Genomic DNA, 25,359 nt, shown 5'->3' with positions numbered 1-25,359 from the left:
TCATTCCTACTGACGGGGGAGATGCCATCCCTACATTCACTCGGTGCTAAATTTTACTCCCAACTGAAAGATATTGATTACTGAACTGACCTAAGTTTTACTGAGCCACGACTAAACATAATAACTAATTGAATGACGATGTTCATGGTTTATCTGGAATCATTTTATAATTATTGGAAACTATGTAAACAACTAAATTTTGGGCATTCATAACCCCTAGAACTGAATGAAAATAAAAATAAGGACAGATGATGCCTTAAATACTATAAAGGGGATCATTATTAAAAATTTGAATCTTAGACATTTCATCAAACACATGAGGGTCATAAATTAAAGCATGAGAATAATTTAAAATATGTAATAATCACTGGCTACCATACAAAAACCATAATTCAGGGATTTAACATAAAAACATCATCATTCCAACATGTAAGGTTTAATTCCATCAAAAATAATCGTAAACATGATGTATAATCAAAATTCATAACAATTCAAGGGGATAATTCATCATAAAACATATAAAAACTCACAATTTGATATAAAAGAAGGATTCTTGAACTCCATGGGTGGAAAGGGCCCATGGATAAACATCACACATACCTTTAATACTTAAATCTTGAAAGGGAACAACTTTCTTGAAAGTTCTTGGATGGTGAAGCTTGAATTCTTGAGTTTTCTTGAAGGAGCGAGGATTTAATTTGATGAACTAGGGGAAAGATTAGGATTTATTTGAGAGTAAAATTGGGAAAAGTGGGCAAATGATGCCTTAACTGAAGGTAAATCCTGTGTTATTACGGATTGAGGTGAGGGGAAAAGACAAGACTGCCCCTTTGGAATTTAAATTCGTAATTGGAATGCCAAGTAAAACATAACTACGATGAGTTTAACTCGTCATCGCTATACCTACCACGACGTGATGCAATCGCGGTGAAGTGCTGAAAACGAAATCCAAACGTGCCTTAATCCTCATTCTAAAAATTTGAAACTTCCTCGAGAATGGTCCTTGGGGTCCCTGAATATGAATTAAATCAAAAACTTACATCTCGGGGTCGGGAATGTCACTTTAAAAATCATCGAAGTTAAGAGGCCAAAAATATAACTAAGTCCCCAACACTTAGCTAAAATTTTAGGTTCTAAGCCTCTTATGCATGCACTATGAGCTGAACTGAGCTAAGACATATATAGGGTATTACAAAAGTCAAAAATAACAACTTATATGGTTGGAAATGGGAAAAAAATTAATTTATTATGAAGGGTTTGATCAATCTGTTGAGTAGTTGTTGAGAGAGAAAGAGAAAGAGAAAAAGAAAAAGATAATGTAATGTTTTTCAAAAATGATGAAATGGTTTGAAATGATTGACCCCTTACATTTTTTATTACTCATTAATTATTGGTTGATTTATATTTTAAAAAAGAATGACATGTTTTGAAAATGTTGGTCCCAATTGATCTTAATTAATTTCTTAAAAGAGATAAATTTTAACCCAACCCTTCCCTTTGTTCAATACTAATTGATAAATCATTGTTTTGTTAGTTATAAATGAAATTAATTGCACTAAAATTAGTTTTCATTTATTAATTTCAATTGCAACTTTAATAAATTTAATATTAATTACATATCAATTCTGTTTGATAATTTTGAATATATGAGTCATCTGTTTTAACAGATGGATCATTTGTTGGAAGAAATTAAAAAAAGCACTAGCAGGATGTTCTTTAATTTGTTCCAACAAATAACCTATCTATTGTAACATATGGGACATCTGTTGGAACAAATTAAAATAAAGTAGTAGAGACCTATTTTGATTTGTCTCAATAGATGGCCCATCTGTTGCAAAAGATAGGTTATCTGTTGGGACAAATTAAAACATACCACTAGCAGGACCTGTTTTGATTTGTTCAAATAGATGAGCATCTGTTGCAACAAATGAATCATTTGTTTGGACAAATAAAAATAGTAGGAAGACCTGTTTGATAATTTTCAACAGACGAGACATCTGTTGCAATAAATGTGTCTTATGTTGCAATATTTTAATCTAGTAATCCATTTTAATTAATAGGTTCAAATCTAAGGATAAAATAAATTCACGAAAAATAAAATAAATCGAAGCCTTCACAAATTACATTAAATAAATCAACAAATAATGAAATGTAAAAATTTATTATGGCTACAGATGATAAATATTTATAATTAAAGTTTTGAAGTCAACAACTCCTAAGGAGAGGTTATTACTTTGACGGACTCAAGCTATAAAGATCTACTCAATATTGACCAGTTGTTCTTCATCTGGTGTTGTGGAATTCGGCTCTGGTTGTCGTGGATCTTCACTATCACTTACGTACTAACTCTCAACCTTCACATTTTCATAATTTCATAAAAGAGTAGCATATATTTTACACAATAATTCAGCATCAAGTTCATCATTTGGTACTTGCAATCCATCACTCAAATACTCGACGTAAGCGACAATAAAAGACCGCAATTTTTGCGTTTGTAAAAAATAGATAATACATATCTTGAAATTAATGTAAGAGTTGTAAAATCTATGAAACTAAATCATGATACTTATAGGATACCATTGGATTGTTGAGCAATTTCTTCAACATATGCTACATGAAATGGATTACCTTGTAGAAGATGACTATCACCCGTTTTATACCAGTATGCTTCAATCATCGACCTCAATACTAGTCTTTTGGTCGAAAATGCCACTTATATCAAGGTAAGTAGGCACTATTTTGGCCAGCTTTTGTATCTCATATGATAACCCAGAACATCTCTTTGCTAGCTGAAACGTCTCCAGCACCTTTTTTTTTAAAACAACAACAACCAACACTCAATGGAAATCACCACCAAAATTGAACGGGGTGTACACTTCATCGATCAAATGTCAAGGTAAGCCAACTGAAATGCTAAAACCTCTGATGATGTTGCTTGAATATTCCTCATTTCGAGGAACTTCTAGCTGTTGTTGATAATACCTATCGTAGGCCTTATCAATGTAAACTTTGAACTAACAGTTGGTTGTTGTGTATCTGTATTATTGTTATGTTTTTAACTTGGACTTCTTTCAGTGGTAGTAAAAAATAACATCGACCACACATATTATCAAACATTTAAATTACATAATAATAAAATTAACAAACAGATATAATTAAATATAGTATTAATAGTAAGATATATGAAATTTAAACCTCATCATTCTTTGGGGATGTGACATCAAATAGAACCAATTCTTCATTTTGGGATATGCAACAACAAAGTTTATCAAATCAAAACTAAGACCCAATTGGTTCACTTTATAGTGTTCATCATTTTATTTTCTAGAGGATCTATATGTATTAATGTCATGTTTTTACAAGATGAATTGTATAAATCAATATTTCTAAAAGTGATTATGTATCTGTTGGCATAAAGCTTTAATAGCTTATTGGTGATCCATTTTGAATAAGTGTTGATCAACTCTGTTGGAGCCTCGTCCGAGATATTGAACCCTTCAAACAGATAATTTTTTCCATTCTTTTAGACTGACAGGCTTTACTTTTTCTTTCGAAGTAGTTGATGAATTATCAAATGTGATAGTATGTTGTTCAGTAGTAAATTCTACTGTGACATCCACCTGGAAATCCAAAATTTTCAATGCTAATCACAAAGATAAAAAAATTATTCAATAAAGATAACTCATCTATTGCAATAGATGTCTCATCTATTGGAAGAAATCAACCAGATCTTTCTACTGCTTTAATTTGTCATAACAGATGACCCATCTATTACATATGGGTCATCTATTGGAACATATTCAAATAGGAGGAAGGCCTGTATAATGATTTCCAACAGATAACCCATCTTTTGCAACAGATAACTCATATATTAGAATAAATTAAAAAGTAGGAAGTCTTGATTTAATTTGTCCCAATAGATGACCCATCTATTGCAATAGATGGGTCATCTATTGGGACAAATTAAAATAGTAGGAAGGCCTGTTTGATTTTCTCTAACATATGAGACATCTGTTTTTAATAGATAATGCATCTGATGCAATAGGTTAGTCATTTAATGCAATAGATGTCTATATATGTCTAATAATTTTCAATAGATGTGTCATCTATTAAAGCAGATGATAAATATTCACCTTTTTAGCTCATGTTGCTCTCTTGTGGTAATTGTAAATTGCTCAAAAGTGCAATATAGAGGAGTTGCAATTTTTCTATTTTTGATACTTGATAATGCTGTGGAAATTTCTTTCTTTCTCCTCTTAGCCTTAACCTCCAATGGAGTGTTTGGATATGAAATCCTCTTTGATGGAATGACACCCCTCTTAGATGTCAATTCCTTTATGGTAGAAGCTAACACATTAATATCATTAATTACTCCATCATGTTTTGCCTTGTAATCTTGACATTTGCATACACAATATAAGCTATGAGGGGAAATATCTCCAAAAGATTGACTTTCCTTTTTGTGTGAGAAATCTGTAATATGCCAATTTAAAAAAAGGGTATATCGACCACCAAAATCAGTAGAACCAGTATGATCATAATCATGTTGGTTTATTATTTCAAAAACTATAAGAGGAGCATCATTATCCCCAACACCAGCAGCATTACTACTACCGTCACTAACAGCTCCATCACCATCACTAGTGGCACCATCAAAGACAATAAGCCCACTATCCCAAAGTATTTTTCTTAAGATGATTGTTGCTCCAACCAATTTCTTTTTTATTCTATCAATTATCTTAGGGTCCGATAAAGTTTGCACGGACCAAGTAAGAAAAAATGATATTTTCAACTCTCGATTAGTCGCAACAAGTCACGGATGCACAATCTAAAATAAATCGGTTCATATATTAAAATAATGATTAAATTATTTAAATAAATCATTAATTAAAATAAAAACTTAATTAGAATTAGATTTACTGCTTCCTTCGGGGGGTTTGAAAGACAACAAATTTTTTCTTTGTCTATCACTTTTGGCCGACAATCATCTTAGTATTCTTGGACATGAAACTTCTTCTTGGTAGTTCACTTGTTGTCTGAACTAAGGAATGACTTCAAATTCCCAAACCTAAAAAATTACGCTAATAAGTCATCGGATTATTCAATAAAATTAAATGAATCATAATAAAAGAAATATTTACCATGAAAGCCCATGGAAAGCCATATAAGTAGATTGTCTTTGGCATTAACGAAGTCAATAAATATTTGACAGTCATTTTGAATCTTTCATAAACCTAAGGATAACTGTTAAATCAAGATTCTTAGAGAGATTTATTAAACCAAGTGGTATGTTTTTGTTAATATCTCTCACACAAAGAATATTATGTATAAACCAAACCAAAGCACAATGATTTCTTGTGCTTCTTTGAAAGCCTTTACCTTTCAACTATTCTATCAAATTTATGTTTTTGAAGCTTGAACCAACAAGGGACAGTAATTCATCAGCATCACTTGACTTGCCTTTGCCTTTTGGTGTGAGGGGTGTTTTTTGGGGGTTAGAATAGGTATAGGTTGAGAAAGAGGATAATATTTTAGTTCAGTAACTATGACTAACTCATTCCAACCAAAAAAAACTAGGATGCCACTGTAATTTATCCACACCTCATCCATCTTATCTTTATTTTCATATATAAACCTACGCTTGAGAAGACTATACACCATGGTCATTTGTAAATGAGCATTGTTGTCCTCCAGCAAATCAAGATATTGCCCAAAGCAGTTGTCCCTAAATTAAGCATCCAACTTTTGGTCTTGAAGTATTTTTTTGAAGGTATCAAAAGATTTTTCCGTGGTTGACTTTAGCATAAAATCACCAGTTAAATTTATGGCACCATCGCTCTGCATTCTCACAGGATAACTATCAAAGCTGAAGGTTTTGACCAAATTTTCAATGAAAAGGCTATTAGCATTTGGATCATGTTGTCTTTTTGAAATAAATTCAAAATCTTTTTTGAAACTTTTCTCTTCCTTATGTCCATTTTATTCTGCTTCTAATTGAGATATCATTTGTATAACAAGCTCATTGAGTGGTGGATGTAGCCTAGCTATTTCACTTATTCCTTTACTCGAACTTGATTTGCTTTTTTTTTTTTTAATTTTGGGAGCCATATTATCTAAAAATAAGAGGAAAATAAAAAAAGATTATAACTGATTAATGAATCATTAAGAAAAAAGATAACGATAAATTCTAACAAGTACAACACAGTAAAATAACAGTTTCCACAGATTACTTATTTGTAACAGATCACTCACCTATTGCAACAAATGAGTAATCTATTGGAAATAACAAAAATAGCTTCAATGCTATTGTGATTTCTTCTAACAAATTAGTCATATGTTGAAACAGAGGACTGATCTATGCAACAGATCATTCATCTATTGGAACAAATCAGTGATTTGTTGGAAATAATAAAAACAGTTTCAATACTATTGGAATTTCTTCCAACAGATCACTCATCTATTAAAACAGATGACTGATTTGTGCAATAGATAATTTATCTGTTGCTATAGATGAGTGATCTGTTGGAAGAAATCAACGTCTTGGACATGTCATCTATTGGAATAACTGTTAGGATTTTATCTAATAGATGAATCATCTGTTGAAAAAAAGTAAACTAGTAGCAAGATTTATTCAATAGAACAACAACAATATCACCATTTATCAATACACCATTTTTACCAAGACCAACAAAAACCTATAAACAAAAAATCAACCCAGCATACCAACACAATACACACAACAAGAACATCAACATTTACCAACAACACCGATATTGTACAAACACAAATAATAAAAAACTATAACAAATACAACAAACACCAACAAATCAAATCAACAGTTGTTTGTTAGATTTGGTCACAATAGATGTCTCCCGAAAAAATTTAAAATTCAACTCTCACTATTTTTACAATAATGTTCGACAATAAGAACTACAGTAACAACAAAAAATCATATTTCAATCTAGAAAGAGAAGAGAAGAAATACCACAAATTAGGGTTTTCTTGAGTCTCCATTTCAAATTTAAGCAACAAAATATTAAAATTATTAACCCATACTAGAAGAGAAGTTAACTCAAGTTTATCTTTTTCTACATAACTAAAATGCCCTAATTTTTTTTCTAAGTCGAAAAGGAACGATGAAGATCACGAAGCTGTTGTCATCAGAGAATATTGTCACGTCGACTGACGGTTTAAAGTTGAAAAGGAATGCATAAGAACTCGAAACTATTTATCGTTGGAGATTGAATTCGCCAGAAATTGAAGGGAGAAATTCGCAGAACTGTTGGTTGGAAGAAGTTTGAGAGAGAAACTGTCTGAGAGAAAGGAGAGAGACGGTTGATTTGGAGAGAGGGGGAGTTTTGTGGTGTGTGATTTGTATTTTTAAAAAGATTAGAAAGTTTTGAAAATATTAATTAAGTCCACAATTAACTTAATCAAATTTATTTATTATGTTTAACCTTTTAAGTTGGTCAATGTCACCAATACCACAATATAGACTTAAAAGGCACCTTTCATTCAATTTTCTCTGCTTACACTTCCATTTCATTCGTTTTTATATTTTTTAATTAACTATCTAACTAGTACTAGTAGTATGTTGGAAAATACAAATTAAAACACAGGAGTAATTTTTATTTGTAACGACACAATTTTCAGTCAGCTTTCGTTACGGTTTTTATATTTTTTAATTAATTAGCACTAGTAATATGTTGGAAAATGTAAATTAAAATATATAGGAGTAATTTTTATTTCTTACGATACGATTTTCAGTTAGCTTTCATTACAGCTCCACTAATGTGATGTTGGGTTCGAAATCGTAAGAGCGTCATGCGGAAGCTATTAGTTGCAAACTATGAAACGATAAATAAGATGACAACGAAAAACAATACTAAAAACATAATGTTATTATATGATTTGGCCAATTGGCCTACATATAAAACCTAATATTAAAAATAATATTAAAAAGCATAACACTAATGAGAGAGAAAATCTCCTCATAAACGAAAATTTTAAAAGACTACATTGTGGATGCCATTGTTTTATGGTATGAGAAGTGAGTCTTTTATTTATTGATGTCCAAAACCTTTCCTCCAAGAAAGAGGGTAGTCAAATATGAAAAAGAATTATATTTTTTTTTCTTTCAGGAAAAGTAAAAGTAATTATGATAACTTTTATTTTCTTTCTAAGAAAAATAAAACTTAAATATAGTAAGAAAATCAGGGCAAAAACCCTAACAAATCTCCCCTTTTTGGCTTAATTTTCTTCAAAATATTCTTGATCCTCATTCTTCTTGTGCATGATCTTCGTTCTTCATATATATTCTTCTATATCACTACTGCTTACCATGATTAATAATTAATATGGGTTAAATTGGAGCTCTATGCATTAAAAATAAAAGCACGGGTTGATAAGATTGAAAGTGAAGTCTTGTGCATTGAAAGTGAGCACATGTTAAGAGTGGAGCTCATGCGTTAAAAAGAAATGCACGAGTTGAAAGGAGCCCAAGCGTTTAAGCAAGTATGGTTTGAAAATTGGAGCCCATAAACATGGGTTGAAAATTGATTTTGGTTTTAAAGATGGATAAGCAGCATGATTGTTGAAATTTTGTTTGAAATTTTTTCTCTATGTGTAGTTTGACAAAAATCTTTATTATCATCAAATTGGTTGCAACTTTGATCTCAACATGTCCTCAATCTGAACAATCAGATCATTGAACCATAGACTTTGATACCACTTGTTGGGTTTGAAATCGAGAGGACGTCATGCGGAAGCTATTAGTTGCAAACTATGAAACGATAAATAAGATGACAACGAAAAACAATACTAAGAACATAATTTTATTATATGATTTGGCCAATTGGCCTACATATAAAACCTAATATTAAAAAGCATAAAACTAATGAGAGAGAAAATCTCCCCCTAAACGAAAATCTTAAAAGACTACATTATGGATGCTATTGTGTTATGGTATGAGAAGTGGGTTTTCTATTTATAGATGTCCAAAACCTTTCCTCCAAGAAAGAGGCTAGCCAAATATAGAAAAGAATTATATTTTTTTTTTTAGGAAAAGTAAAAGTAATTATGGTAACTTTTATTTTTCTTCTAAGAAAAAATAAAACTTAAATATAGTAAGAAAATCAGGACAAAAATCCTAACATGTGATAACTGACACCTCTCATCTGCAAGCAATATGTGTCATGTAATACCTACCAAAATTTAGACATCCTAAGAGGAAATCAGTAGTGTTTCTATTGAAATGCAATTTTTACTTTCGTGATACTTATTTTTAATTAAAATAAATATGAATGCTAATAAACTACCTACTTTTTTTCAGATGAATTTTTGATGGCTATATATTCCTTCGTATTAATCAAACTAGTTATCGATAGTCTGTGCCTAACAAATACTTTCTTTTTTATCCGTTTTAGTTGTTTAATCGTCTTTTTTTTTTTTGAGTTAAATGGAGTTATTATTGACCATTTTTTATGTTAACTTTAAAATTAAGGAAATATTATTAAATATTTAGTCTACTTTCGTTAGAAAAAATTAATAAATATATATGAAAAAATATTTTATTAAGAATCATTTTAAAGTTGTCCCACAATTTTGAAAAAAATTATACACTTTTTCTTCACAAATTTTTTATATGGTATCTTTCAAATTGATCATAACTTTTTGTACTTCTATAAAATATGTTGAATGATCAATTATTGTGTCCTATAGTATTTCTTACGTCGTTTTTAAATGTGTAAATTTCATTTCAAAAACCTTACAGAGTTTTTGATAGAATTCACAGTTAAAATTAAATTATCTCTCAAAATTTAAATTGTTTCATATAAATTGAACTAAAGGGAGTAATTAAATTAAAGTGGGACAAAGGAAACAAGTTTTGTTTTTTCACAAATACGCTTTACCTGCTTACATTTAAGAAGGGACCCACGTGTAAGAAGGAATAAGCTTAAGAAGTTGTACCTTTTTGTTCATGATGGAGTCCGGAACCAAAGTATGCCCTACAACTAAAAAAGGTATCATTTTATACCATATAAAAAAATTAAAATAGACTTTGTACACTTATTAAATGCATAATGCCTTTTTATTTTAATGACAAATTCATTCAGGACTTCTGACAATGTCACACACAGATTGTGCACTTTTTAAGTGCACAATCAATTTTTGTATGAATTGTGCACTTATTAAGTTTTTAAAATAGATTGTGCACTTATTAAGTGCACAACGTTTCTTAAATAGATTGTGCACTTATTAAGGGGACAATCTCTATTCACTTTTTACGGCTGACATTTAAAATATTTATTATTATATATATGTATTTGTATATAAAAAAATTATAGTATGAATATGATAATTTGTTATAAGCATATATGGTTTTTTATTTTATTTTATGTTTTTAAAGGGTAATCTATTTAAAATACGATAATAATAATAATAATAATAAAAAAAAAAAAATTGCCCTTTAAAACCATAAAATAAAATAAAAAGCATAAACAATAGTAATAATAATAATAATAATAATAATAATAATAATAATAATAATAATAATTCTTATAAGCTTTCAAACGAAATAGTTTCACCATAATACAACCACATGATTTTAATACCACCAAATGATGTGATACAACGGATGGGGCTGCTCCTCTTTTCTTTTTAACATTCTATTCTTCGAATAATTCTATTATAAAGTAACTAACATGAAACTTATTTTATCATATCATAATTCTTAATTGTAGGGGGGTACGGATTAGGCGTGGTAAGTTTACGAGATAATACATACTATTAATTCATATTCTAGATTAGATATTATCGTAATTAAATTATCTAGTGTTTTAGGATCCTCGTTAGTATTATGTAACCTTTTGTATTCTAGGTATAAACTATATAGTTGGGTTTCGATTTCTTTTAATGATTTATTCTTTTCGTAAGATGTATCCATTAATTTATATAATTGTTAAATTCTTTGTAGTAATATTCATTAATTGTTTTTCTTCGTTCTTGTATTTTTTATTTTTATATATTTTATTAATATATTCAATTTTACTGATATTCATATTTTGGGGGGTGATTAAATGGTAATTGATTAAATATTTTGCTATAATATTCTTTAGTTTTTTCTCTTAGTTTTTGGAACTCTTCTATATTATTTTTAACATATTCTAAATATTTTATATCTTTTATTTTAAAGTATTCAATTAAATTTGTTTTTATAAGGTTTTCTGTTAATCTTACTTCTTCTATTTCTTGTTTCCAATATTTTAGATATTCGTAGTTTATCATTTTATTCTAAAGTAAATGTATAATAATCTATTCTATTTGTACTATATTTAATATCTTGTTTGAGGTTATTTATGCTACTAACTATTTCTTCTTGTTCTCTTTTTAATGAATTTTTTAAACTATCTAAACTTTTATCTTTGTTTTTTTCTAGATTTTTTAAGGTTTCGTCTATCCATTTTAATTTTTCTATTAGATTTTTCATAATTTCTCTAATTTGTTTTCTATAATTAATTTCTTTATGTAGGTCTTCTTGGTTTGCTCTAATTTTCTTAATATATCCTGACATTTTTAGTCTGTATAATATCCATCTGAATCTAAATAATATTGATGTTCATAATATATGCATAAGTTTTCTATACTGTTTAATAATTCTTCCTCTTCATAATCGTGTAATTTTTTCCATATTATTTTATTTATGTCTATAATTTCTATATCTCTAAGTATATATAAAACAAGTATTTTAATATCATCTGTCATTTAGGCTTGATTAAATGCTTTTTCATAATATTTTTCAGTTGTTTGTTTTAGTCTAAGTAATTCTTCCATATTTTCATTAAGGAATTCTATATATTTTATATCTTTAGTTTTCATGTATTTGTCTAAATTTGTTTTCATTTGTTTTTCTACTAATTGTATGTTTCTCATATCTTTTTTCCAAAATTCTAAATATACATAATTTATCATGGTTGACATGTAGGTTTGGTATATATGTGTTTATAAGTGTAATTAGGTATTTGTGGTATGTAATTTATTCTAGTCATATAATATTTACCAAATGTTTTTTCTAATATGATTTTTCTTATATCTACTACTTCTATATGCTTAAGTGCATATAAAATAAGTATTTTAAATTTATCTACCATTTCGTCAGATAAATAATTATTCATTTTTCATAAAATTGTTATTTTCAAAATATTCCCTTCAATCATACACATAACAAAATATGACTATATTAGATTACTATATACTAGATTAATCTTAAATAACATGTTCGTTGGTCACTATTAGCATGGTAATCCAGATACTTTTCCCTTAAATAGCGCCTCAACTCTGGCTACTCCCCACCACGGCTTCTTGCCTCATTGGTTTCACCTTTAGGATGGCATAGTTCTTAGGGATTTTTCTCCGTTTCCACTTTGCTAATAAACTTCTCAACATGCTATTCTTCGAATAATTCTATTATAAAATAACTAACATGGAACTTATTTTATCATATCATGATTGTCAGAAATTACGAATTTAGCTATTCATGATAGTAAATAAATATACCCGTTCTGGTAGGTTCGATAATTCTAAGTTTTGTTCCTCCTTGGATTTTTCCATTGAAATATACCTGTTTTTTTAATAAATAATCAAAATATTTGTTTTAGACAAGAGAGAGAATTTTTTGCTTCAACGCATGAAGGCTTACCTTCATTTTGCCTCCGATGCCTTCTATTTATAATCTGAAATTTTACAAAAGTATCTGTAATTTTACACATTCCTAAAACTTTTTACAAAAAGTCTTCTACCTAACCGACTTTACTATACAAAAGTCTTTAAAAAGACAAAAACTATTAACGTTTTAGACTAATAATAATCAAACTATACAATAGTTTCTAATAATTTACGTAAAGAAAATTGTGAAAGTTTGTTACATGTCACTTTCACAATTTAATATCTTGTCTTTTATCTCCATTATTTTGCTCCGTTGCTTTCTTTTTTGTCATATCTGCTGTTTTTCTATCTTCTTTTCAGTGTAGCATCACATCTAGAATAAAGTTGTGCTTACCACTACATCTGCTGCATATGTGGTCTTTGTATTTTTGGCCAACTTTTTCACAAAATTGGTCCATTGCTTCTTCTGAAATAATTTCCTTACTGATAGATCTTGTTAACGGTTGTTCTTCTGGTCTGAAGAGTGTTAATCCCCATTTTCTAAGTTCTTCCATGTCATGGTCTCTAACTTCTTTGCAAGTTGAATAAATCAATGCTTGATTCCTTGAATTATATATCCAAACTGGTTTTTTATTTGAATAATTATTAAGTAACTCTGATAATATATTGCTTATTCCAATAACTCTTTTGTTGCGGTAAAATGTTGGTATCTGCATTTTTGGTATCTTGGTATGTTCACATATTTCTTCCGGAATAATATAATCTCTGGTTATACCCATTTTGACTACATTAATAGTCTGTTTAGTTTCGTCGAATAATATTTCTGCTGGTGCGGAATAAAATCGAACATAGAATAATTGTCCGTTGGTAATTCTCTTGTAAGTCATAAATTCTTTGTGAATTTCTGGGATTCCTGCTAACTCTTCTCCATCGGTTGTGTAAACCAAAGATAATAATCCATAATAGTAATATGAATTAATAAAATTTGGGCTTGTACCTGATAAGGCAATAAGTTTATTGTAATTTTGGCATTTCTGGGTAATATATCATTTTTGTTGTGCGGCTAGCTCTTCACTTTGAATAGGTTTGGTATTTAATAAGGTTTGTAAGGTGTGTATGTTGTCAATGTATTTATGAGAAGAATAGTTGTATATTTGTTTTTCTTGATTAAGTGATTCAGAATATGTATGTATCTGGGGAGGTGCAAATGCTTCTAAATTTTGTATATTTGGTGTATATGATTTTGAAAATATTTGGCTGAGGTTATAATTCTTTTTCTTTGGTATTTCAGGTCTATTTTTAGTGACTATATTTTTTCCTTTAGATGTACCTGCAGCTGTAATTGAAGTTACGTCAGTAATTTGAGTTTTAAGGTGTTTCTCATTGTCACCTTCTAGGTCTAATTTTTTAATGTGCTCTTCCTGCACAGTATCTTGTTTTTTTATAGTGCTCGACTTGCACTTTTACATTTGTAACTTCAGTAGTTAGTGTAATAACTCGTTCTTGTAATAACTCCATTTGTTTAAACATTTGGAGTAATAAGTCAGTCTGAGTATCTTTGGCATCAACCTCTTCCATTAGTAAATCAGTTTGAGTAGCTTTGTCTTGATAAGTAATCTGCAATGATATTTTTGTTAGTATTGATTACTTCGATTGTAAATGTAAAATTTAGTATATTTAATACTAATCTCCGAATTTCCTTTGTCGTAACTGAGTTTTGTATTTTTCTTGTTAGCCACCATCTTACCTGTGTATTATCTGTTCTAACAATAAACTTGTTATACACGATATATGGTTCAAATGTTATTAAACATTTATATAAAGAACATAATTCTTTTCTATTTATTTCACATTTTATTTCTATTTCGTTAAACATTCCTGAATAATATCTACAATGATGTTCTAATTTTTCTTCTTCATATCTATATTTGAGTACTCCTCCATAACTATATTTACTTGCATCAGCTTCTACTATATATGTAAATTTTTTATTTTCATCTGAAAATTGTAATTTCGGTAATTCTTTACAAAGTAATTTTATTTTCTATACTTGTTTTTTATCTTCTTCATTATATCTATATTCTACATCCTTTTTAAATTTTTTCTGTAATGGTTTTAAGTTTTCTGCTAATTTTGAAATATATTCTCTTACTTGGTTTACTAATCCTAAAAATGATTGTAATTTCTTTTTTGTATCTAATTCTTCTTCTGAATTTATTATTTTTTGGACTATATGTTGTTGCATTTTGACTCTACTTTTATCTATTTGTATTCCTAAAAATTCTATCTGATTTTTCATAATTTCTTCTTTCTTTTCACTTAAACTTATTCCTGATTTTTCTATTATATCTGTAAATTGTTCTAATAATTTTAAATGTTCTTCTTTAGTTTTTGTATATAATAGTATATCATCTATGTATACTATACAATTAGGTAATTGTTTAAAATAACTATCCATAAAATGTTGATATCTACCTGATGCATTTTTATATCCAAATGGTAGTACATTCCATTCATAAAATCCTTGTGGTACCGTAAATGCGGTTAATTCCTTAGATTCTTCTTCTAACTTTAAATGGTAAAATCCTGATTTACAATCAAATTTACTAAAATAATTATATCCTTGTACTTGCCTTATTTTTAATATCTTGTTTGGTATTGGTTAATTATAAGTCATAGTTTTTGCATTTAAATTTCTATAATCAATAATCATCCTGCTTTTTTCTCTTTTTTGTTCACTATGTTTATTTACTATAAATGCTGGGCTATTATAATAATTCTTCTATATGCATTTTAAATAATAATTCTTCTATATGCATTTTAAATTCTTTTAAATCATCAAAATTATATGTTAATGCTTTCTGGGTTATTATGCTATTTTTATCCATTAATTCAATTTTATAGTGGTTTTATGTTTTCCCCATCCTTTTAATGGATCTTCACTATATAATTGTTCTAATTTTTTCTTAATTATTTCTATCTTATTTATTGAAAATATAGTCATTTCCTTATTATTTATTGAAAATACGACCAGTTCTATTGTATCTTCAGTATTTTTTATATTTTTTAATTTTTGTGTAATTTTTTCACTTCCTTCTATCCAATCAGTTTTCTTTCTTATTTTATTAGTAACTCTTTTTGCTCTTACTTTCTGTTTACATGGTGTTGTAAACCACTTATCTGTTCTAGTTATTATATGTGGATATAATTTATTTAAAAATAGCATTCCTAAAAGTATATATTTTGATGTTAGCTCATACTTATAGATTTCTTCTATTGTTAATATTTTATCCCATACTTGTGTTTGCACATTCTTAGCTTTACAAGTAATTAAACTTCCTTCGTTATTAAATCCTTTAACTATTATTGGTGTTTTTAATTTATCCCATTTACTTTCTGGTAAACAATTATATCTACATAAATTAGTTTCTGCTCCTGTATCTATCATAGGTGTATAATATCTACTGTAATATCCTTCTACTACTATCTTCATTAATACATATATTTTCATATCATGTTAAAGCTCTTCATAAGAATAATTTCTCTCTGTTATATATTATAGATAATTGTGTATGCTCTATATTATATGGTTTTACTTGTTCTAACCATTTTATTCATAATATTATGTCTGCTTTTGGCATTTCTTCCTTTATTTCAAATTCTATTTTCATTTTTCTAACTCCTATTGTTGTTTTTTTTTCTGCTATATTTTTAGCGTTTATTAAGCTTCTTGGTAGATCTGGGCATATATTATTATCAGATTTTATTTCCTCATTTTTTACTAGATATTTTGCTATATAATTTTCTTCTTGTCCTGTATTTAAGAGTATTAAATATTCTTTTTTCATTTATTGTTCCTGTTATGTAATATTGGTTTAAATTAACTATTGAACTTGTTTCATAACTTGTTCTTTTTTATGAACTTGATGATTCTGATTTTTCATAAGCTATTTTTTTTGTTGTACTTATGCTATCATTTATTATTTCTAAATCTTCTTCTATATCTATATTTCTGTAACTATAATCATTATTATCAATTGTTTTTACGAATTGTTCAAAAGGACTTTCTATTTGTATTTTATTAATTTTATTTTTTCCCTTTATTTTATGTTTTGTTGTTAATACATATAGATTTTTACATCTTGCTGTAAATATTTTACTTCCTGGGGTTAGCTCTATTCCTGATATTTTTCAATATAATACTAATGATTTATCTATATTTTTATCTGTTATTGCTACTGAATAGTTCACACTTATTATAAATTTAAATTTTTGGTATATTAAATTTCTTTTTATGGCAGTTTTTATACTTTTTTCTATAGGTTTTATAATTCTATCATCTGCTAAATATAATTCTATTGGTGTATCTAATCCTTCTCTAAAACATGCTTTTATTAATATCTCTGTACCTCCAAGGTGTACATATTTTATTGGGTCTCTACTTTTTATATCGTTTATTTCTTTATTAATTATCTTTTTTGTTACTAGTGGTATACTAGCTTTACCTTTTGCATATCTATAGTCTATTACATGTTCCTTTTGAATTACTCCGTAATATTCTTCCTTTTTCCTAGTAAATATATTTTTTATTGTTGGTATTTTAAATATTTTTTCTACACTTAAGTCTAACTCTTTTCCTTTTATTTCATCAAATATATTATTATTAAATATTATTTTTTGATCTATTCCTTCGTCATTTAAATATTCTTCTTTTGTTATTATTTTTATATCTTCTTCAGTTATTTAGTTTATTTGTATATCTTCTTCAGTCATTTAATTAGTCTAATTCACTATCTATTTCATTATCTTCTATTTTATTATCTGTTTCATTTTCTGAAATTTCATATATACTGTCTTCACTTTCTAATTTGTAATCTATATAATCTATCTGCATATATTCTGTATTTTCTATTTTTATTTATGATATTTGTTTATTTTTTGGGGTTTTAGGTAATTTACAATCTCTAGCTAAATGTCCTAATTTTCCGCAATTATAACAAGTACATTCTTTTATAGATTTTTTTTTCCTATATGGTCTTTTATGTTTATAATTTTTTACATAATATCTTTTTCTTGGTTTTTTATATTTATATTTTGATTTCTTGTATTTCTTATATTTCTTATGTCTTTTTTTTCTTATAATATCTTTCTTCGCATCCAAATTGAGGTGCTATTTTATCTTTGCAACATGCTAAATTTCTTATTAATGTTTTTTCCATTTTTATTTCTTCTCTATATTTTTCACATAGGTTTCTATACCATTGTTGTAAAAATTTTATTCTTGCTCCTAGAGTATCTACTATTTTTGTTTCATCCCAACTTTTTATTAGTTTTGAACTAAATGGTTCAGGTAATTTACTAAAATATAATTTTATTATTTCTTTACTTTCTTCTATATTATATGCTCCTTTATAATAATATTATTTAAATGCGCAAGTATATTCATCTACATAGCACATATTACATATTGTTAATTTTAACATTAAATTCCTATTTGTATTTTTCTCTTCATTTTGTTCTTCTTCGGTTGTTGTCATGCGACTAAATTCGTCTTTTATAACTGTTTCATATTTTCTAAATAATTTTATAGGTGTTAATTTAGTTGTTATTGTTGATGATATTCCTTCTGTAGGTTTATCAGTTCTTAATACCCTTTTACTATTTTCAGTTAGATTTGAAAACCATAATTTCACTATTCCTATTAGTGTTCTTTCTATATATTCTGGCGTATCTGTTATATTTATATTATTATCTAATAATTATTTTTTCATATATCCTATCCATAATTGTATTATTTTTTCTGTATTTATTACACAATCTAAGTCTAAAAAATTATAATTTTTATTAACTATTTATTTTGGTGTGCATTTGTCATATTCATTCTTTAGATTATATCTTTTAAACTTATTCTTATAATATGTAGGTTTTCTTATTTCTGATGTTTTAGGTATTATAATTTTTATATTTTCATCTTCTTTTTTATCAAGAATGTTTATTTCCTTGTTTATATTTTCTAAGTTTTCTTCATTAATTACTTCTTGTTTTTCATTGATTTCTAAATTTTTTGTATTTGTTAAGATTTCTGTATATGTTTTACTATCTTCCGAATCATAATTATCTGTTTCTTCAATATCTATTGTATTAATTTCTAATTCCTTGGTTTCTATTTCTTTATTGTTTATTTCTAATTTTTCTTTAAATTGATTTATCTCATTTAATAATTTTTGTTCTTTATCTTTTTCTTCTTTTTCTTTCTGTCCTTTTTCATACAGATTCTTTAGCATTTGTAGTTCTTTTTCTAATTCAGCAATCCTACTATTTTTAGTTTCTTCTAATTTTTGTATTTCTTCTGTAGTTTGTTGTTTTATTTTTTCTATTTCCTTTTTTTCTCACTATTTCTTCATTTTGTTTTTCTATTCTCACCATAGCTGTCAATTTATCTTCTAATTTTAATTCTTCTTTCTCTAACATTAAATATAAATGTTCACCTATTTTCTTATACCTTCTCCCTAGATTAGAAAATACTATTTTTATTTTTAATCCTTCATGGTTTTCATATATTTTTCATCTATTATAAATTCTTCTTTGTTTCATTTTTTATTTAATTGTTAATAGATCATGTTGGTATGTATATTCTAGACTATCTATTGTTGATTCTAAATTTGATATTTCTTCTTTTTGTGCATTTATTGAGTTTTTACTAACTCCGGCAATTATATTATACTGTAGTCTTTCTAACCTTATTTTTAATTCTTTATGTTTTTCAGATATTTTTTTTAATTCTTTATATTTTTGTACGTTATTCATTTAAATAATATTTTGGGGAATAATCTCATCATAATTCATGAATTAATTAAATAAATCCATATATATACTACTTCCGTATTTTTTAAATAACAAGGGTTTGATACCAATTGTGGATGACTTTTTATATGATAAATAAATAAAAGAATGATTTATGTGTGATAAACTTTAAAGTTAGATAATTTATATTAATCAAAAAATAAAAAAAAATTGTATGATAATTTTTTCACCCTATTTTATTCATGTTATTTGATTTCGTGTAAATAAATTTTTTTTTAAAAAAAGTATGACATTCCAATAAAAAGTGAAAGGGATAATAATTACACGGAACCCACAATGTGTACTTGTCAAATGATGAAAAACCTCACACAAATATGACATGGCGCAGCTCATCCACCATAAAATTTTTCGTGTTAAGAGTATTTGTACTTTAACAGAGAAATACTATTATATTCGTCAAAATACAACATCATACATAGACGATTCTCTTTCAACAGCACAAAAGGTAAATGAACATCATCAGATTACATACCACACTAATGCTCAAAATTAGCTTTAAGATCCTTTTGGCCTTCAGCTCTTTTTGTTGTTTGTTAGTCTTATTCAACAAGCCCAAAATCACAACAATCCATTGATTATGCAAAAATGTGAACAATATAAATAAATGGATTATGCACTAAAAAAGTGCACAATCAATAAATAAATAAATAAAATGAAAATGCCATGCATAAAAAGTGAATAGAGATTGTGCACTTAATAAGCACACAATCTATCTAAAAAATATTGTGCATTTAATAAGTGCACAATCTATTTTAAAAAGAATTGTGCACTTATTTAGTACACAATTCATAAAAAAATGAATTGTGCACTTAATAAGTGCACAATCCATAAAAAAATGGATTGTGCACTTAAAAAGTGCACAATCTAAATTTGACTTTCTCTAACACCGTGAATGGATTTGCCGTTAAAATAGAAAGGCATTGTGCACTTAATAAGGGCGCAAAGCCTATTTTAGTGCTTTTTTTTATATGACATAGAATGATTCTTTTTTTAGTTGCAGGGCATACTTTGATTCCGGACTCTTCATGATGAAAAATGTCCACCCAATGTGACAGTGAGTATAATATAATTAAAGCATAGAAGTCCATAGGGAAAAGCCTTAAATGACTAAACTATCCCCTGATTCAATCTTCATCCGAGGAAGCACACATATTGACGGGAAGGAGCTTGGTTGTTCCCTCTTATTAAATAGTAAAATTAGAGGATTACTTAGGGGTATGCAAAAATAGAACCGACCAAAAAAATAAATCGATAAAAATGTTATTGGTTTATTGTTATTGGGTTAATGGGTTAACGGTTTTTTAATGATTTATAAAAAAAATTATTGAGTTATTGGTTCGATTTTGGATTTTTCTTATTAGGTTATTGGGTAAATCGATAACCCAATAAGAATATACTAAATTACTATTTTACACCTACTTATATTATATTATATATATATATATATGTACATATATATATATATATATATATTAATTTCTGACAACTAACATTTAGTTCAAGCTTGAAGATTCTTGTAAATTAAAACTCATCATGTAGGATTTTAGTTGCAACTAAGATTTGGTTTCTTTTCATATTAGTTATTAATTTTTCTATTTTATGAGTATTTTCTTATCGGATAAACCGAAATCGAGCCGTTAAGGACTAAAAATCGATAAAAAATATCTTATTGGTCTGGTTATTGGTTTAGCATATTCAAAATAATACATAAAACCAAACCGAAACGAATCGACCGATGCACACCCCTAGGATAACTTACATAAATTTTGAATTTTTAATGGGTTGTAACACTTTTTATCATAATTTTGTTAAATTACAAGATATCTCAGATTTTGATTTTTGTGATACACACGCGCGCACACATATATATACACACACACATATATACATTTGAAACAGAATGGTTATTCAAATAAGGAAGTCATGGATTTTCATTTATTATAGGGAGCAAATCATGCACAATTCATTTCATGATGAATCTCTGAGTTACCTAAGATCAGCAAAATAGAAGATCAACTTTGAATCAGGCACACCATATCCACTACTAATTTCAACTGAAGAAATTTCCTTCTTCTTTTCTTTAATTTTTCAATCATTTTCAATAATGATCATTTCTGTATTGTTGCGGCATTTAGAAGTTTGAGTTTATGAGATTAGGTACGACAACTATAGAGTTGATGGTATTGTGATTTATGAAAAAATTTTGTATAAAAAATTAATCAATGCTATACCGATTCAATTGAAAATTGATGAATCTTTGAAAATGTATTTCTGATGCATAATTATATAACTGAGTTGATAAATGAATGCATGAATGAATATGCAATGGTACTTGATACCAAGTTTATACTGGGAACATGAATATGAAACTGAATACCAAGTCGTGATGAACACTGATCATGAAACTGAGTAATCTTAAGGAGAACTATTACTTGAGCTTGATCTGAGTTGGCGGAGAAGAAGTGAGGATACTTGGTACGCATGTCTACTTTTGATTCCCAAGTAGCTCCCTCGACGGATTCATTTCGCCAAAGAACTTTAACAAGAGGGACTTTTTTGTTCCTCAATCTACGAGTCTGATAGTCTAAGATTTCGACTGGAATCTCTTCATAAGAGAGAGTGTTCTGAACATCAATGCCCTAAATAGGGACTACAACTGATGGGTCACCTATGCACTTCTTGAGAAAAGAGACATGGAAGACTGGATGAAGTGAGGCTAGATCTAAAGGTAATTCGAGCTCGTAAGCTACCTTGCCAAATTGACTGAGAATCTTCAAAGGACCGACGTATCGAGGACTGAGTTTCCCTTTCTTACCAAACCGCTTCACTCCCTTCATGGGAGAGACCTTTAGATTGACATAGTCACCAATCTCAAACTCGAGATCTTTTTTATGAATAGCTGCATAAGACTTCTGTTGGCTCTGAGCAGCCCAGAGTCTTTCTCTGATAAACTGGACTTTTTCTAAGGCGTCGAATACTAAGTCAGGCCCTATGACTGAGGCCTCACTAACTTTGAACCAACCAATTGGAGATCTACATATCCTACCATAGAGAGCTTTGAATCTCCTACCATAGAGAGCTTTGAATGGAGCCATCCGATTACTGGAATGATAGCTGTTGTTGTATGCAAACTCAATCAAAGGCAAGTGGTCATCCCAACTTCCCTTGAAATCAATTGCACACACTCTTAGCATATCTTCTAAAGTCTGAATGGTCCTTTTTACTTGACCATCTGTCTGGGGATGAAAGGCTGTACTAAGATGAACTTGGGTACTAAGACCCTTTTGGAATGCTTTCCAAAAGTAAGAGGTGAACTGGGTACCTTTGTCTGAGATAATAGACAACAGAATACCGTGTAATCTAACCAACTTCTTGATGTATAGTTTGGCATAATCCTCGGCTGAATAAGAGGTATGAACTGGAAAGAAATAAGTTGATTTGGTCATTCTATCTACAATGACCCAGACTGAATTATGTTGATGACAAGTTCGAGGCAAACCCATCACAAAGTCTATGTTCACAACTTTCCACTTCCAAGTAGGAATACTAAACTTCTGCATGGACCCACTAGGCTTGTGATGCTCTATCTTAATTTGTATACATGCATAGCACTTAGCAATAAATTCTGTAATATCTCTCTTCATCCCACTCCACTAATATATCTCCCACAAGTCGCAGTACATCTTTGTAGCCCCTGGATGAATAGAGTAACGTACACCATGCGCTTCTGCAAGAATTTGCTGCCTTAAGTCATCTACACCTGGAACACAGAGATGACCCTGACAATGCAAAACACCATATCCCCTTGGGAGAAAACCTCTACTTTCTAATCCTGAACTGACTCTTTCAACTTGACAAGGTTGGAATCTCTATCTTTCTTTTCTTTCACCTCAGAAACTAGAGATGATTCTGAACTACTCTGAACCCATATATCACCCTCATCTGTATTGACTAAGTGAACGCCTAGTCTGGCAAGCTGATGGGCTTCCTAAGCTAACTTCTTTTTATCATCCTCAACATGAGAAACACTACCCATGGATAGTCTACTGAGAGTGTCAACCACTATGTTGTCCTTTCCTGGATTATAGATGATACTCATGTCGTAATCTTTCAAGAGCTCTAACCACCTTTTCTAATGAAGATTGAGATCTTTCTGAGAAAAGACATACTGAAGACTCTTATGATCTGTGAACACATCTACATGAACACCATATAAATAATGCCTCCAAATCTTTAAGGCAAATACTACGACTACTAACTTAAGATCATGAGTAGGATAATTCCTCTCATGGGGTTTAAACTATCTGGAGGCATAGACTATGACCTTACCATGCTGCATGAGGACACAATCCAAACCTACTCTGGATGCATCACAATACACCACGAACCCATCTGAACCATCTAGAAAAGCTAAGACTGGGGTTGAGGCAAGTTGAGTCTTCAACTCCTGAAAACTCTTCTCACAAGGGTTTGACAATTGTAACTTGACTTTCTTCTGAGTCAATCTGGACATAGGATGCAATAGATAAAAATTCTTCAACAAACTATCTTTAATAGCCAGCCAAACCCAAGAAACTCCTGATATCTAATGGAGAGACAGGGCAAGCCTAGTTTCTTACTGCTTTGATCTTTTGAGGATCTACTCTAATGCCATCACCGAAAACTATGTGACCAAGGAATGCTACTGACCTTAGCCAAAATTTTCACTTACTGAATTTGGCAAATAACTGATGATTTCTGAGAGTCTGAAGTACTGTTCTGAGATGGTCTGCATGATTACGCTCAGTGCGGGAATAAACAAGAATATCATCTATGAAGACTATGATGACCATGTCAAGTACTGCTTGAACACGTGGTTCATCAAGTCCATGAAAGTTGATAGGGCATTGGTAAGACCAAATGACATGACTAAGAATTCACAGTGACCATATCGAGTACGGAAAGCTATTTTTGGAACGTCACTTTCTCTAACTCCGAGTTGATAATAGCCAGATCTGAGGTCTATCTTAGAGAAATAGCTGGCACCCTAAAGTTGGTCAAATAAGTCATCGATTTTGGGAAGAGGATACTTGTTCTTGACCGTGACCTTATTGAGTTAACGGTAATCAATGCACATTCTAAGAGAACCGTCTTTATTACGCACGAATAAGTCTGGTGTGCCCCATGGGGAAATGCTGGGTCTGGTGAATCCTTTATCTAAGAGATTCTTCAATTTTTTTTTCAATTCTTTGAGCTTTTCTGGTGCCATTCTATATGGTGGAATGGATATTGGCTGAATGTCTGGAAAGAGATCAATACCGAAGTCTATTTCCCTTTTGGGAGGAATTCTTGAAAGATTTTTGAAAAATATATCTGAATCTTCATTTACAACTGGAACTGATTCAAGAATAAGAGTCTTGAAACTAGAATCTCTAACATGAACAAGATTGTAAACACATACCTTAGATATCATTTTTCTTGCCCGAAGGTAGGAAACAAGCTGACACCTGAAAGCGGATACACTACCCTTCCGCTCAAGGAAGGGTTTATTTGGAAATTAAAACTGGACTATTCTATTTCTGTAGTCGATTGTGGCATAGCAGGAATGAAGCCAATCCATGTAGAGAATGATATCAAAATCAGTCATTTCTAATTCAACTAAGTCTGCTGAAGTGACTTTCTGAAATATCATAATCGGGCAGTTCTTATATACCCATTGGGCTATGATGGTTTTTCCCATTGTGGTAGAGACTGAGAAGGGCTCTGCTAGAATTTTAGGACTGATTCCGAAATCAACTGCTATATAAGGATTAACAAAAGACAAATAACCTCCTGGATCTAGCAAAGTGTAAA

Source organism: Capsicum annuum, chromosome 1 (genome assembly GCF_002878395.1).
Source record: "Capsicum annuum cultivar UCD-10X-F1 chromosome 1, UCD10Xv1.1, whole genome shotgun sequence".
In the NCBI taxonomy this organism is placed as follows: Eukaryota; Viridiplantae; Streptophyta; class Magnoliopsida; order Solanales; family Solanaceae; genus Capsicum; species Capsicum annuum.
Note: the sequence above shows the minus strand (reverse complement) of the source record.